Raw genomic sequence first — 12781 nt, 5'->3', positions numbered from 1 at the left:
CAGGAAGTGAAATAACAAGGGTCAGTGGTTGAAATTTGAATGCATAACAATTCAGATTAGACATGGGAATGTGGTTTTGAAGAGTGAATGCTCTTCACTGGTAGCAGATTTTCAAGGCAAGTGGTGGATTCTCTGCATGTCTTCAAGAACAGATATCTTACTGGGAAAAAACAATCCACCTGTCAAACTACATCCAGCACAAAGTTACTGGATGGATTTTTATGTTCTATCAATACGGAAGATCAAGCTAAATCATAATGAATGCTTCTTTTGGCCTTGAAATCTGTGGAGCCAGAATTTGCAGAAACTATTACTGATTTTGCATGCAACTAGATTCAGCAGCAAAGGTCATTTGGATCACAGTGAGGAAAAAATGGAAAGAAAATATTTCATTTTCAGAAAATTCTTGTCAGCGCCATTCTTCTAAATTTTTTATTTAAGAAACAAGCATTACTCATCCTCAACCCCCCTCTCTGAGATCCTTAAGGAAATTAAGTGCTATTGTGAAACTTATAGAAGGTCCTTTAATCACATAGCTGAGAAGTCAAGAATTTAAAGATAAAATGAAAGCTGAATGTTAGAGCCCTCAAAATCTGTGGATTGTGATGTCTTTTCATATAGTCATTAGTAATACTATTTGCTTACTATTTCAACATACAAACTTTTCCCTCTCCCACCCACACACATTCTTGTGAAGTATATCTTGTTAATCTTAATGTTATCTTAACATTTTTCACCTCGGGTAAGTTTTTACAAAAAATTCTAAAAGTAAGCAGCACTATAAAAAAAAAAAAACTAAGCAAAGAGAACACCCAAACCTAAATATTTTTACCCGTATTGCTGAATTTTAAAATAAGCTTTTGCATTTAACAATTAAAAAGCTGAATTTTGCTGAATTTTATTTTTATGTTCAAATCATATAATGTGCCAACTTCTCTTAATATTATGTATAAACGTAGGTACAATATTTTCTAAATTCCATTGTTTATCTTGTTCTTCTTAGCTAGATCAGGGTTATTCTGACATAATCAAGTGAAATAACTCCATCTTTATGTAAATGAAAGTAGGACAAGGGTAGCCAGCTTTCCCACCCCTGCCCTCCAAAATGATTCCTATAGAGGTTACCCAACATCTGTCCTGCCTGGTTAGTGTGTTGCTTGGAAGAGTTCAATGGATCGGAATGAGATTTCATGTCTGTCACACTGCTGGCTTCTCTATGGATGTGCTGTCCCATGATGCCAGATGTGGTGATATGGATGACTTTCGGCTATGATTAGGTCGCTCAAACACCCACTCCTGTAGCTCACCAGTGGCCCGTGCATAGTTACTTTACGTTTGCTTAACTATGCTGACTTGAACTGATGGTCTATAAGATAAATGTTTTATAGTCTACTATGAAAGGACCATATATATGTATATAAAGGACTGTATATAGTTCTTAAGCCAGCTAGCCTCCTTGAGTTTATATAGCAAGTACATATTCTAATGGGGTATCTTTCTTTCTTGCTTCACTCCTATTTTCTCCTGTATGAGGCTGAGGCTGCTTTGGTGAGTAGCATGGTTCACAGTTAAGTCTTGAACTTTGAATTCTTGACATGCCTGAACTGGCTTTCTACCTGAAGAAAAGCAAGTATTCCTCCTTCAGTGCTTAGCTTTGCATAAACAGGTCTTTACCCTGACCTTTGCTTATAGATATTGCTATCCAGTCAGTTAGCTGTGCTGGAAGGAGAAATAACATACTGTTTCAAGCAGCAGTCAGTTTTAAAATTTATAAAAAATACACATTTCTTCTGCATAGGAAATACTCCGATTTTGATGAAAGAGAATTATTTCTGGGGGAGAGGAGGGGGAAAGATGGTAAAGAGATACTTTCACACTTCTACAGAATACTTTTTAGGTCAATGTTTAGCTCTTGCCTTTCACAGTATCTGAAACTACAGCTCTCAGGCCAAACCCACCTTTACACTTTAGAACTGATAAGAGATCGTCAAGAAGCTGATAAACACAAGCTTAAGGGTTAAGCGTAAAAGGAAATATTTCATGTTGGCTTTCAGGGCAAAGCGGTCCCCATGAATAAATTCAGAATTTATTTTTGTGTACGTTGTTTTTTCTTTTTAAGTAGCTCTTTCTCTGGGCTTCTTTTAAAATCCTCTAATTACTTATTATGGAATATAGTAGTCCTTGCCTTATTCCTTGTTAAGGTAAAGAAAATAACTTTTTTTCACCTCCGTAAATACATTCCCTCTGAGAATTCCCCTTTGGGCAGTGTTGTTCAGCTCCATTTCAAAATACAAGGCTGTGTGCTAAATGACATTGAATAGGATACACAGGAGGAACTAAGGTTTGATTAATTGTATGTGCTAACATATTTGTTTTACTTCAAGCCAGCTGCATAGTTTAGAGTAGAAGCAGAAGCCACAGTGTGAATTCTAGCCTATGTTAATCCAAACACACTCTCTATACATTCTGGATATACATGCTAAATAAATAATAAGCATTGCTAAAACCCACATTACAATCCCTTAATTGCTAATGTTTGTGTGCTAGCTAGATTGCCCTAGCAGGGGTACACTGTCAGGTACTTGTACTACTATTTTAATTTTGCTTTGCAGACATGTCTTCCTTTTAATAAGATTTGGCCAAGTTTGGAGGGAGTTTGTAGCATACTACCCTGGACAGGTTTTCTTAACTGGAAGGTTTAAAGAAGCAATATATTTTGGTAATCTACTTATTTATTACATCATAACAAAAAATTATTCTTCTTGATGTACAGCCAAATTTTGCACTTTCTAATTCAAATGGAAGATGAAAAGGATGGGAGTAATTTGTTTTAACATAGATGTCCAAAATATATGGTTCCAAATCTAATGGTAATTTTTGGATCATTTTATAATTAATGGAGTTGTTAATCTGATTAAGGGTGATTCATCTTGGTCTAAGAGAAGAGCTAATAGATTAGTTGAATTTCTCTCCTCGGGTGCTCATTTCTCCATTTACCATAAAGGGAGTCTGGTACAGCTAGAAAAAATTTAGACATCTAAAGATGAAAAAGTTGAATCCCATTCCTCATCCATTTTTTTTGTGGGTGAAGGTTGTAAAAAATAACATTTAAAAGCAGTTTCTAAAGTATTCTCTGAATTTGGATAGAAATATCCTAGGATAAGCATTTAATTGTTTTTAACTGTAATGTAAATAAAGTTGGAAGCATCTATTTTTAAATATTTGAACTACTTGCTCAAACCAGTGTAACCTCTCTTGCAGTGTTATAGAATCCCCTTAATAATTTTGCTCTACCAAATATTCATATCTGTGCATTTAATTGTTAAGTGTCTGGTTACACTGATATCAATGTGACCTTATAACTTTCAATAATGTCCTTGCTGGCATAACAGTATTTGTCAACTTGCTTGCTCATACATTAATGATCAGTCACTCAGTGCTCTTGGTCACGGACATTGTGGAAAGCTAACTTCATAATTCTGCAGTCTGGGCATATAAACATGTGTGTGTTCTAGTTTGTACCATTTAATTGAACCTCTCAGGAATTAACTCATCATCTTTAACTTGTATTGATTTAGGGTCTAGTTCCAGGCACTTCTATTACTTTATCAAAGATGTGACTAAATGTTTCAGATCCTTTTCCCCCTGAAGTTTTTACTGTTGCAACATTGTGTAGTTCTTAAAAGTATGCACATTTGTAATTAAACAGCTCATTTGAATGTTTTTTTTCTCCCACTCAAGTATACATTCCTGCTGACACAACTACAAGGTTTGCATGCACAGTCCCCTGCTTTAGATGTTTGGGGATGTAAATGCTAAGCTTCAGTTTAATTCTCACGTGGACTGAGGAAATCAGAAATGTTAAAAAAACAAAGATGCAGAAGGCAAAGGTGAAAGGGAAGGACAGTCTAGGTGATCTTGACTTGGACTATGTAAAGGAAATGTCATACTACCAAAAATCAACCTATTACAAGAAAAGTGCTGAAACAAAGACTTCGCTGAAGCAAATCCCATGAATTGTACTGCTAAATTAATGCTAAAGTAGAACAAAAGTAAAAATTAACAACAACAACAACAAAAATTAAGTGGATGAGCTTCCCCCAAGTGTAGGTGCTTTCTTAAATCAACAGAATACAACCTACAGTTTTCTGAAAGTTATAACTATCCTTTCATTACAGGAAGGTGTATTACTGTTCTCTGGAGGCAATGAGCAGTAAAGCTTACTGTAACATGTCTTATGGCTGAATCAGTAGTTAAAAGTAGAGTATTTAAAAGATTGAATGCTTTCATATTGTGTTAATACAAATAAGCAGAAATTCCTTAATCCACTAGGATACTCCTAATATTAACAAAAATAGTGAATTTGTTAGACGTCCAAATCAGCTATATCAAAATCAGTCTTCATCAAAATCCTTCCCAAATAGTTGCTATGGTAACTAAACAGTCATTGTACATCAGTGAGATCAGATGTTGTGCTTTAGATGTGGGTTAGGCAACAGCAAAGATTAATAGAGATTAACTTTTAATTAACAATTGTTAACAAATTTTAGTAATGCGGATGCTGCAGCTTCTTTTATGAGGAATTTATGGTAATCTGTAAGTGTGGGTGAGCAGCAAGGAGGCATCTTTACAAATTACAAAACCCAGAGTTGTTAGGTCCAGAGAAAAACAGAGAACTGCAGGGGGCCCCAAAAACAAACCCCACAGTGAACACCCATGATAGCTGGGATTGTTGAATTCAGCATTTACAGTGTTCTGGGTGCCTCCTGCCCATGTTCTTACACCATGTGAGTGTGAGACCTCATTGATCATCATGGGGAGGAGCCTGCAGGCGTTGGAGGCTTCTGTAAAAAATTATAATGTTTCCCTAGCTAAGAAAACTCAGCAGTTCTTTTCACCTTCATAGTATTCTTATCATGGTGTGTTCTGCCTTTCAGAGCATATCAGAAGTGTCTGTTTATCAAAGTTTATCAGAGGCCAAGGACTGTACAGTTAGTCTAATGTATCTTCTAGATTAGTCCTACCTAATCTGTTTACACAGTAACTTCAGTGCATTTGTTTACAGTTTAAACGTGTTATTCATAAAACCAAAACTCAAGTTCTGTATTTCACCTTTCCTGGTGCTTGGAGATAGGCATGGTTCCATTTTATTTCTCTGTAAAGTTAATTACTGCAGCATATGCAGTAGACACAGAGAACAGTTTTAATGAGTTGATGGAATGAATAGAAGTAAGATTGTGTTATCTTTTACTTCACTGTAAACCGGGCAAAACACTTTCATTTGCAGTGGCTATTCCTTTTATCCAAATAGTTGAGAAGAGTAGGGAGATAATTTTTGGTGGGGTGAAATACCAAGAAGTTGTGATTCAGATAGAATAAAATGCTTAGAGATGCAAGTAAAATTTGTATCTATTATATATAATCCTTTAATACACTCAGTGATTAGAGAAAAGAGGGAGTTGAGCACTAAAGATTACAAAATTGAAACCAAAATATTGCCAAGACTTCTTTATAAATATTTTGTTACATTTTTCTAAATACTTGAGTATAAAGCATCCCAATCATGTGTGTGCATGTCCATACAAGAAATTCAATGAAACTATTAGCTGTGAAGTTAAAGAAACAAAGACATGATATTTATATTGAATATTGTGAATATTCTCAGATTTTAGGTACAAATAAATAACAGGATTAGATAATAATCGAGTACTTTCCTAGTATTTTATATCTCTAAGTGGAGAAAGGATGGCTTTGAGATGAAGTTGTTAAAGTAGATTATACACATTGAGAAGTTTCCCACCTGGGCCTTCTCTTCTCCGGGCTGAAAAACCCCATATCTCCCAGCCTCTCCTTAGACATCAGATGCTCCAGTTCCTTGAGCATCATTGTGACCCTTCATTGGACTTGCTCCAGTGTGTCCTTGTCTCTCTTGTACTGGGAAACTCAGAACTGCGCCCAGCCTCCAGGGCTGAGTAGAAGGGGAGGATCACCTACCTCAGCCTACTGGCAGCAGTTTTCCCAGTACAGCCCAGGATGCTGTTGACATATATACAATCACATTTCAATCTAGAGAAAACCAAGGCTTGTATTGTGGCAGTGAGAACAACTCAGTTCCCTGTTACTTCTTTCAGCTGTGATGGAGAAAGACTAATGTTTCACGTGTACAGACTATCATGAATGTGAGTGGTTTACAAATTTTATCTGCAAGAAGCATTTCTAAATTAGTACAAATCACTGACAGCGGAGTTAGGGTTAGCAACTGGTTTCCATATTCAACATGAAAATAGAGCATGGGTAGTAACCACCAACTATAAGAAAGTACATCTTCTAGTGGGATGGTGGGGAAATCACATAAAAGGCTGCATCAACAGCTCACAGAATGTATTACCGTTTAATACCTTGGCTCATGGTGAAAGAGCTACAAGCTGTCATTTTCTCTCTTCCCTCTTTGTATGAAATGAATATTATATGCTGGAGCATAGACATTCCTATCCAGAGTGGCTGGTGGAATTAGAAGAATCACAGAGTTGGGAGGTAAACTTGAAAGTGTTAGTTTTTTTTTCAATTTGACTGCCCAAAATTGAAGGACATCAAAATAATCATGTAAGGAGTATGAAAGGATATTCTGGAAGAGTCTGAAGTTTGTTACAACTATACTGCTTTACAAATGGAATGAGTTCCATCCCTAATTTTTAATTTGGATGAATGAATCAGATGCTGTCTGGCTGAAGGGAGAGGGAGGGGGAGAGGTAATCCATAATCCATGCCACTTAGCTCCTATCACTTAGAAATTATGCCTCCAGAACTTTATTTAGGAAATCTTGGTACCTCTAGAGGGCATTTCAGAACCTTTGCAGGCCAAGTAGCCCTCTGGAATTACTTGATTCTCTCCATCATCTATTTATAGAGTTTAGAGCAGTTGGGTTCCTCCCTTAAAATGTGGTTCGATGATACAGTCAAACTGACTTGATGACTTGCTGCTGCCAAAAGAGAGCCCCTCTCCCTCCCTCTTCCTTTCCTATCTTGTCTTAATAGCATGCTAAGTTGATTCAACTAACTGTCCTGGCAGAAAGCTTGGTGGGACATTGAATTGATTTACAAGGCAGGCAGCGATGAGCAGCAGGGAAGCCACACAGCTAGGAATGGGGTGGACCAGAGGAAGTGAGAGAGAAGTGGGATTTTCCCAGTTGAGGGCTTTCATCTGTTGGATTGGTTCAGCTTGGTTGTCCAGCTATGCTGCTTCACACTCAGTTCAGATCATAGAATCATAGAATAGTTTGGGTTGGAAGAGACCTTCAAAGGTCCAACCTCTTGAAGTGAGCAGGGACCTTCAACTAGATCAGGTTACTCAGAGCCCTGTTCAACCTGGCCTTGAATGTCTCCAGGGACATGGCATCTACCATGTCTCTGGGCAACCTGGGCCAGTGTTTTAACATCCTCATTGTAAAAAATTTCTTCCTGGAACCATGCTGCCTACCAAAGGGGACATCCCACCTCCTTTTTGTGTCTGACTGGGTGTGTTCTCTTGGGGCTGGCAATAGCAATGCAGCTGCACACAAAGGCATGGATTCCTCCTATCCGCAACATCTCATAAGTCAGGGGTGTCAAATTCATTTTCACCGAGAGCCACATCAGCCTCATCATTGCTTTCAAAGGGCCGAATGTGGCTCCTGGTGAAAATGAGTTTGACATCCCTGGCAAAAGTAATCAGTTTAAGACCATTTTGCAACCAAACTCTTGGGCTCCTCAGGCTAAGAAGATTTAATAATTCAATGGATAAATAGCTCTCTAGCTACTGTCATAAAAGTTTTATTACAGATTTTACTGACTGGTGGCTTAACAGCAGAGAAAAGACAGTTTATAAAATGTTTTGAGTCCATTTAGTTTGTAGAATGGCAGTCCAGAATGACACCTCCATTAGCATCTAGGCAATTTTTTCTTATAGTTTTGAATATGCCATAAAAGATTGTATGTTTTTGAATAACAATATAAAAAATTTTTAAAAAATAAAATAATGAATAAAACATTAAAAAAATAAGGTGGAAAATTACACAGATACCTGTGACATTTATGAGAAAATAATCTTCATCTATACATAAGGAAAAATACATGTTATGCACAGAATTACACAAAATAAAATAAATTTTATATTTTCTAATTCCTAACATTCTAATCATTTTTATTAAATGTTTAAGTCATTTTAATTGTTCAATAAAGGAGATTTTCTTTAGAATGTTGCATTGGTCTTGGTGATGGATTTAGCTTGGAATCGAGGTAACAAGTGATGAAAATATAACTTAATTGCTCTTGTGGAAGGAACATTGTGCTGCAAATTGATTATCACTAGACCAAAAGTGGATTAAATATCTTAAGTACATTACACAAGATGGTGGTTTATGTGTTGCAGGAGACATGCAGTTTGATTATTGAAGTGATGGGTTTTTCACCTATGTTTTGGCATTATAATCCTATAAAACTTGTGCAACAGAAGTATCTAGCTGCCTATATCTTGTGTTCTACCATAATAAATGGCATCCCTTACCTCAGCTGTTTGATTAACATGTTGAATGTGGCACTCATGCAATTAACAGATCATTGAAACAGTATCTCTTTTGAGATGTCAAAACATACAAGAAGTGATGAATCAAGTCATGAGGCAGATGCTCCAGTGTTTGATTGAGCAAAGGCTAGTGGAGAACAGATTTTTTTTAAAGTTGGTTCTTTGTGTTTGTTTTTTCTTTCAAAATGAAAATGAAATGGTGCATCTTCTTCATTTTAAGAGAAAAGCTCTTGTGAATTCCAGAGTACATACCTATTCTCTATTGCTTTGAAAACAGTCTGTAAGTAATTATTGGTATTGTGTGTGTCAAGACAAAGTAGTTTCCCATCTCGCACCGAGTTGGTGGCTTTCTAATGCTGGGGATGAAGTCACAAGCCCATGCTCGTAGGTCTGTTCCCAGGAAAGAAGGGCTTCTTCAGAAAGCACCTGAGAGCACCCAGCTTCTGCCCTGATTTTACCCCGAGAAGGCTTTTTCTCTCCTTGCAGGGACTTCAAGGAAAGGTAGGGAGATGGGTCTCCCAACCAAGGCATCTTAACTTTGGTGCCCAAGGTGGACTGTGCAAGCAGGCCCCCAGGGTGAGGTTTGGGGGTTTACTCCTGTCTCAGAGATCCAGGTAAACTGAATTAAAGGAATCAATGTTAGTCATGTTTATCAAAAGATGTTTTTTATCTTAAAGTGAAGAATTCAATGAGCAAGAAAAATAGTTGACACAGAAACTAGGAGCAGTCTCATTTTGCACAAACTGCTGTTCCCATGTGACCTACTTTTCAGTCAGAAATGGTGCATTGGTGTCTCTGACACTACTGGAAAAAATCCAGAGATGGTATAAAACAAGAAATTGCAGCATGTCTGTTCAGACATGCAGAGTCTATGGAGATGCCAACTTACTCGGATATTTTACTATCCCTTTTGCTTAACAAAGAAAATGTTGCCTCCAGAAATTTCTTTCTGAAGACATCTCTGTTTACAGACGGCACGTGCAGGTGCATGAGGATTTTCCTGTTTGTGTTTGGACTTGGTGTTGCAATTTTTTTAATCTAACATAATCTCTAACTGTAGAGCAAATCACTGTACTTTACATTTTCATATGCAACAGTGATGAGGCGTTTCTATTTTCCTGAGTAATGTAGTAATGAGCTATTTTATGGCTTAATAGAGATGATTTTGATGAAGAGTGTGTCTGAAAACATTACATTAGTGTTACACTTAACCAGGTTATTTTTGCACGGAAATACAGTGCAATCTTTTTGCACTTCTAGATAAGGTGATATGGTAAGCTGACTTTTAAAGCTTTTTTGAACATACATGATGACTCTGGGCTGCATCAAAGGATAACTAAAACGTCTACTCCTGATGGCTGCTGTGTGTAAATCACAGCAGGCTAATAGTAAGGCAGAATAATGACTGTAGAGAGATACTGGAACCAACTTTACCATCTGGACCAAGTACTAATAATACTGTAGCCACAGCAGTTTGGAATTGAGCTTGATCTGCAGAAGCAATCTGGAGTCACAGGAACTGAGTTCATGCTGAGTTTTGCGTTGCCACTGCCACACATTTTTAAACTAAGTATTTTAAAGCTAGATGCCGTGTATCTGTATATGCTTCAATTGCTTATTTGGATTGCAGCTCACAATGCCAATGCATGGTACTAAAAATTTGGAACTGTTGATCGATAGGGCCACCCTCACTTCTGTTGTCCTCAGGGAAAAGAAGTGGGCTGTGATGGAGAAATTGCTGTTCCTCTGCAGCCTGAAAGTGTTCTGTTCTACAGGACCACCTGGGCCATGAGCAAGGCACAAGAACCTTTGTGTGGACAAGGATCTGGACATTATTTTGTTAGGTTAGCCTCTTTTTGGGGAGGGTTGTGGAGACTCCTACTCTGGAGACATTCAAAACCCGCCTGGACGCATTCCTGCGTAGTCTCATCTAGGTGTTCCTGCTCCAGCAGGGGGATTGGACTGGGTGATCTTTTGAGGTCCCTTCCAATCCCTGACATTCTGTGATTCTGTGATTTTTGCCTGTAATCAAATGTATCTAAGCTTGCTAATGCTACTTGTTACAAGTTTTGTCTTTTGTCCCTAAGCTCTTTTTGCAGACAGTGGGAGAATTGCTGAAGTAATGACTACATTTGAAAAAACAAGTTTTAACTGTCATTTACTGAGGAAACAGGTGTGGTCGTTTAATATGTTACTAAATCCCCCTCTGCCAGAGGCAGCTGCCTTTTTACCCAGTCAGCAGAGTGGCATGCATATGTAAATAACTCCAGCGTTAGCCCAGCTCTGTAGCAGTGCAAGCTTAGAAGTTGCACTATGAACCAAGTGTTTTAGGGGCAGAGACACTTACTGTGCTTCATTAACGCTGGTAGAGGTCTGCCAGTCAGTAAAGTAGGAAAGGGGTGGACAACTGTGGAAGGGCAGTGTCTTAAAGCTGCTATGGCAAGATTTGCCAGGGCTTGCCTGTGAGATACGGTCATGAGATCAAGATTTGTATCAGAATGTACAATATCATGCACTTCTTTAATAACCCTTATTTACTGCTCATTTGAAGTACCTGTTGGTGTGTCTGGCATGTCCAAGTTAGTACCTGCTGCTTAGAAAGCTACCTTCATTGAACACAGATTTAAAACATCACGTTGACAGGCTAATTGTCACTGAATCCTCCACCCTCTTAATTGTACTGTTTCTGTATTTTTCATTGCAATTATGGACATTTGCGTTTTAGTACAATACAGATAATGAATAACATGGTATGAAAATAAATTCTATGTTTTAATAAGCATACACAGAAAAAAATCAATTTTTTAACAGGATTTTAAAAATATATAGTTGTAGCAAAGAAAAGGAGTTCATGTTCATCTGTGAATGAATTGAGGAGACTGAGGGGTGATCTCATTAATGTTTACAGATATATGAAGGTGAGTGTCAGTGTTCTTCTCGGTGACAACCAATGATAGGACAAGGGGTAATGGGTACAAACTGGAACACAAAAGGTTCCACTTAAATTTGAGAAGAAACTTCTTCTCAGTGAGGGTAACAGAGCACTGGAACAGGCTGCCCAGAGGGGTTGTGGAGTCTCCTACTCTGGAGGCGTTCAAGACCTGCCTGGACGCCTTCCTGTGTAACTTCATCTAACTGTTCCTGCTCCGGCAGGGGGATTGGACTAGATGATCTTTCGAGGTCCCTTCCAATCCCTAACATTCTGTGATTCTGTGTTCTCAAGTCTGCCTTCTTTGGTCTCTGGGCTTGATGTAAATGCAGTCAGACTTCCGTACTTTCAAGAAACATTGCTTTAAAGGATAATATCCTGAGCATTATAGTGCTAGAAATTATTTTTATTACCGAAATATTTCTATTACCTATACATGTCATATCAAATAAAGAATATGTTAAAATGTATTTATACCTCACATGCTAACATGTAAGCCATTATGGAATGCTTTGTTGAGGGAGAATTGAAATTTAGATGTAGTGATTGCCAGGTAAAATTGTGAAGATGAATGGGGAGTACAAGAAGGAGTAACATGCAGCGCAAAATAAGAAAACAGAGCCGGTGGTTTGGAGAAAATGGGAAGTTGTATTGGTGTAGATGTACCTGTATGTGTGAAAAAGCTTGTCTTTCAGTTTTGAACAGTTGTACAGAAAGAACAAAAACAAAGAAGGAAATTAATGGAGAAATTAAGAGAGACTGAAAGGAAGGTTCCATACATCCAGAAACCACTTAGAAAAAATGGGAGTTTTAAATTGTTATGAAATTAATAGAAGGAATTTTCCCTGGAGCAACATGAAATTGCAGTGTTTTATATGGCACTGCAGAAAAAAAGGTAATGATTTAGGAAGTCTACAGAATTACAGTAATCAAAATGGGAAGTGAATCTGATTTGAGGATTTCTATGTGATTTGTCTTTTTGTGCTGGTCTTTCTTTGCCAGCTGGAGCTTTAAGTTATATATACACATATCTCTTTCATAACTTGCATTGTGTGCTAAACTGGACGTGCTCTTTTCTTTGAAAATAGGAGCTTAGTTTAGAATATCAGGGTGCGGTAACACTCTTTACGATTTAGTTACTTTTTATATATGCCTTTTGTTTCTCCTTATGTTAAGGAAGTTTACCTTATGTGTTTTAATGAGAGATCTCTGGACTCAGGCAGAAATATGTTCTTGACAGCTTTACTTCAGAAGGAAGAATGTCTTTCTGTGGGGTCTTTGAAGCAAATCTA

General features: G+C 37.6%; 1 protein-coding gene across 1 annotated transcript in view; it reads left to right on the top strand.

Moving 5' to 3' along the window:
* The window catches only part of FREM2 (FRAS1 related extracellular matrix 2), a gene marked incomplete at its 5' end in the record, with an annotated part of 128908 nt that overhangs the window by 24819 nt on the left and 91308 nt on the right, over window positions 1-12781 (top strand). The gene's annotated exons all lie outside the window — the stretch shown is intronic.

This window comes from Streptopelia decaocto, assembly GCF_964273445.1.
Source record: "Streptopelia decaocto genome assembly, chromosome: 1".
NCBI classification, from domain to species: domain Eukaryota; kingdom Metazoa; phylum Chordata; class Aves; order Columbiformes; family Columbidae; genus Streptopelia; species Streptopelia decaocto.
Note: the sequence above shows the minus strand (reverse complement) of the source record. Positions and strands in the feature narration are given on the sequence as shown.